A 5,294-nucleotide genomic window follows, 5' to 3' on the forward strand; every position below is an offset into this window, starting at 1 on the left:
TCAATTTTCAATAAGATATCGTTGTCACGGATTTTTTTACCTTGAAAAAAAAAACATGCGATTTTTTCGGTTCACTTTTGAATGCATTTTTTTCTGGACAAATTTTTGACTGAATTCAGCTTATTTACCTATAAAATACTCATTAAAAGTGATTTCATCTCGATTGATCAATATATAAAAATGTACCTCGATTTTTAATAAAATTTTCAAAATCGACGTTTCTCGACCAGAAAAGCACATTTTGAGTTCTATTTTCGTTATTTACAAATATAATCACTGAAACCATTAATTTTGTACTTTTCGCTTTAATTCAAGCAAATATAACGATATTCATTCAAAAAACTGTTAAAATTCAATTTTCAATAAGAAATCGTTGTCACGGATTTTTTTACCTCGAAGAAAAAAAACATGCGATTTTTTCGGTTCACTTTTGAATGCATTTTTTTTCTGGACAAATTTTTGACTGAATTCAGCTTATTTACCTATAAAATACTCATTAAAAGTGATTTCATCTCGATTGATCAATAAATAAAAATGTACCTCGATTTTTAATAAAATTTTCAAAATCGACGTTTCTCGACCAGAGAAGCACTTTTTGAGAATTTTTTCACTATTTTCAAATATAAATGCTGAAACCAAATTTTTTGTACTTTTTGCTTTAATTCAAGCAAATATAACGATATTCATTCAAAAAACTGTTAAAATCAATTTTCAATAAGAAATCGTCACGGATTTTGTGTCTCGAAGAAAAAAAGCATGCGATTTTTTCGGTACAATTTTGAATGCATTTTTTTCTGGACAAATTTTTGACCGAATTTAGCTTAAATACATAAAATACTCATTAAAAGTAATTTCATCTCGATTGATGAATAAATAAAAATGTACCTCGATTTTTAATAAAATTTTCAAAATCGACGTTTCTCGACCAGAGAAGCACTTTTTGAGAATTTTTTCACTATTTTCAAATATAACCGCTGAAACCATAGTTTTTGTACTTTTTGCTATAATTCAAGCAAATATAACGATTTTCAATCAAAAAACTGTTAAAATTCAATTTTCAATAAGAAATCGTTGTCACGGATTTTTTTACCTTGAAAAAAAAAACATGCAATTTTTTCGGTTCACTTTTGAATGCATTTTTTCTGGACAAATTTTTGACTGAATTCAGCTTATTTACCTATAAAATACTCATTAAAAGTGATTTCATCTCGATTGATCAATAAATAAAAATGTACCTCGATTTTTAATAAAATTTTCAAAATCGACGTTTCTCGACCAGAGAAGCACTTTTTGAGAATTTTTTCACTATTTTCAAATATAACCGCTGAAACCATAGTTTTTGTACTTTTTGCTATAATTCAAGCAAATATAACGATATTCATTCAAAAAACTGTTAAAATTCAATTTTCAATAAGAAATCGTTGTCACGGATTTTTTTACCTTGAAAAAAAAACATGCGATTTTTTCGGTTCACTTTTGAATGCATTTTTTTTCTGGACAAATTTTTGACTGAATTCAGCTTATTTACCTATAAAATACTCATTAAAAGTGATTTCATCTCGATTGATCAATAAATAAAAATGTACCTCGATTTTTAATAAAATTTTCAAAATCGACGTTTCTCGACCAGAGAAGCACTTTTTGAGAATTTTTTCACTATTTTCAAATATAACCGCTGAAACCATAGTTTTTGTACTTTTTGCTATAATTCAAGCAAATATAACGATATTCATTCAAAAAACTGTTAAAATCCAATTTTCAATAAGAAATCGTTGTCACGGATTTTTTTACCTTGAAAAAAAAACATGCGATTTTTTCGGTTCACTTTTGAATGCATTTTTTTCTGGACAAATTTTTGACTGAATTCAGCTTGTTTACCTATAAAATACTCATTAAAAGTGATTTCATCTCGATTGATCAATAAATAAAAATGTACCTCGATTTTTAATAAAATTTTCAAAATCGACGTTTCTCGACCAGAGAAACACTTTTTGAGAATTTTTTCACTATTTTCAAATATAAATGCTGAAACCATATTTTTTGTACTTTTTGCTTTAATTCAAGCAAATATAACGATATTCATTCAAAAAACTGTTAAAATTCAATTTTCAATAAGAAATCGTCACGGATTTTGTGTCTCGAAGAAAAAAAGCATGCGATTTTTTCGGTACAATTTTGAATGCATTTTTTTCTGGACAAATTTTTGACCGAATTTAGCTTAAATACATAAAATACTCATTAAAAGTGATTTCATCTCGATTGATCAATAAATAAAAATGTACCTCGATTTTTAATAAAATTTTCAAAATCGACGTTTCTCGACCAGAGAAGCACTTTTGGAGAGTTTTTTCACTATTTTCAAATATAACCGCTGAAACCATAGTTTTTGTACTTTTTGCTTTAATTCAAGCAAATATAACGATATTCATTCAAAAAACTGTTAAAATTCAATTTTCAATAAGATATCGTTGTCACGGATTTTTTTACCTTGAAATAAAAAACATGCGATTTTTTCGGTTCACTTTTGAATGCATTTTTTTCTGGACAAATTTTTGACTGAATTCAGCTTATTTACCTATAAAATACTCATTAAAAGTGATTTCATCTCGATTGATCAATAAATAAAAATGTTCCTCGATTTTTAATAAAATTTTCAAAATCGACGTTTCTCGACCAGAGAAGCACTTTTTGAGAATTTTTTCACTATTTTCAAATATAACCGCTGAAACCATAGTTTTTGTACTTTTTCCTATAATTCAAGCAAATATAACGATATTCATTCAAAAAACTGTTAAAATTCAATTTTCAATAAGAAATCGTCACGGATTTTGTGTCTCGAAGAAAAAAAGCATGCGATTTTTTCGGTACAATTTTGAATGCATTTTTTTCTGGACAAATTTTTGACCGAATTTAGCTTAAATACATCAAATACTCATTAAAAGTGATTTCATCTCGATTGATCAATAAATAAAAATGTACCTCGATTTTTAATAAAATTTTCAAAATCGACGTTTCTCGACCAGAGAAGCACTTTTTGAGAATTTTTTCACTATTTTCAAATATAACCGCTGAAACCATAGTTTTTGTACTTTTTGCTATAATTCAAGGAAATATAACGTTATTCATTCAAAAAACTGCTAAAATTCAATTTTCAATAAGAAATCGTTGTCACGGATTTTTTTACCTTGAGAAAAAAAACATGCGATTTTTTCGGTTCACTTTTGAATGCATTTTTTTTCTGGACAAATTTTTGACTGAATTCAGCTTATTTACCTATAAAATACTCATTAAAAGTGGTTTCATCTCGATTGATCAATAAATAAAAATGTACCTCGATTTTTAATAAAATTTTCAAAATCGACGTTTCTCGACCAGAGAAGCACTTTTTGAGAATTTTTTCACTATTTTCAAATATAACCGCTGAAACCATAGTTTTTGTACTTTTTGCTATAATTCAAGCAAATATAACGATATTCATTCAAAAAACTGTTAAAATTCAATTTTCAATAAGAAATCGTTGTCACGGATTTTTTTACCTTGAAAAAAAAACATGCGATTTTTTCGGTTCACTTTTGAATGCATTTTTTTTCTGGACAAATTTTTGACTGAATTCAGCTTATTTACCTATAAAATACTCATTAAAAGTGATTTCATCTCGATTGATCAATAAATAAAAATGTACCTCGATTTTTAATAAAATTTTCAAAATCGACGTTTCTCGACCAGAGAAGCACTTTTTGAGAATTTTTTCACTATTTTCAAATATAACCGCTGAAACCATAGTTTTTGTACTTTTTCCTATAATTCAAGCAAATATAACGATATTCATTCAAAAAACTGTTAAAATTCAATTTTCAATAAGAAATCGTCACGGATTTTGTGTCTCGAAGAAAAAAAGCATGCGATTTTTTCGGTACAATTTTGAATGCATTTTTTTCTGGACAAATTTTTGACCGAATTTAGCTTAAATACATCAAATACTCATTAAAAGTGATTTCATCTCGATTGATCAATAAATAAAAATTTACCTCGATTTTTAATAAAATTTTCAAAATCGACGTTTCTCGACCAGAGAAGCACTTTTTGAGAATTTTTTCACTATTTTCAAATATAACCGCTGAAACCATAGTTTTTGTACTTTTTGCTATAATTCAAGCAAATATAACGATATTCATTCAAAAAACTGTTAAAATTCAATTTTCAATAAGAAATCGTTGTCATGGATTTTTTTACCTTAAAGAAAAAAAACATGCGATTTTTTCGGTTCACTTTTGAATGCATTTTTTTCTGGACAAATTTTTGACTTAATTCAGCTTATTTACCTATAAAATACTCATGAAAAGTGATTTCATCTCGATTGATCAAAAAATAAAAATGTACCTCAATTTTTAATGAAATTTTCAAAATCGACGTTTCTCGACCAGAGAAGCACTTTTTGAGAATTTTTTCACTATTTTCAAATATAACCGCTGAAACCATAGTTTTTGTACTTTTTGCTATAATTCAAGCAAATATAACGATATTCATTCAAAAAACTGTTAAAATTCAATTTTCAATAAGAAATCGTTGTCACGGATTTTTTTACCTTGAAAAAAAAAACATGCGATTTTTTCGGTTCACTTTTGAATGCATTTTTTTTCTGGACAAATTTTTGACTGAAATCAGCTTATTTACCTATAAAATACTCATTAAAAGTGATTTCATCTCGATTGATCAATAAATAAAAATGTACCTCGATTTTTAATAAAATTTTCAAAATCGACGTTTCTCGACCAGAGAAGCACTTTTTGAGAATTTTTTCACTATTTTCAAATATAACCGCTGAAACCATAGTTTTTGTACTTTTTGCTATAATTCAAGCAAATATAACGATATTCATTCAAAAAACTGTTAAAATTCAATTTTCAATAAGAAATCGTTGTCACGGATTTTTTTACCTTGAAAAAAAAAACATGCGATTTTTTCGGTTCACTTTTGAATGCATTTTTTTCTGGACAAATTTTTGACTGAATTCAGCTTATTTACCTATAAAATACTCATTAAAAGTGATTTCATCTCGATTGATTAATAAATAAAAATGTACCTCGATTTTTAATAAAATTTTCAAAATCGACGTTTCTCGACCAGAAAAGCACATTTTGAGTTTTATTTTCGCTATTTACAAATATAATCACTGAAACCATTAATTTTGTACTTTTTGCTTTAATTCAAGCAAATATAACGATATTCATTCAAAAAACTGTTAAAATTCAATTTTCAATAAGAAATCGTCACGGATTTTGTGTCTCGAAGAA

Source organism: Phalangium opilio, unplaced genomic scaffold, assembly GCF_054372755.1.
Source record: "Phalangium opilio isolate 3A_F unplaced genomic scaffold, DU_Popi_V2 ptg000505l_1, whole genome shotgun sequence".
Classification (NCBI taxonomy): Eukaryota; Metazoa; Arthropoda; class Arachnida; order Opiliones; family Phalangiidae; genus Phalangium; species Phalangium opilio.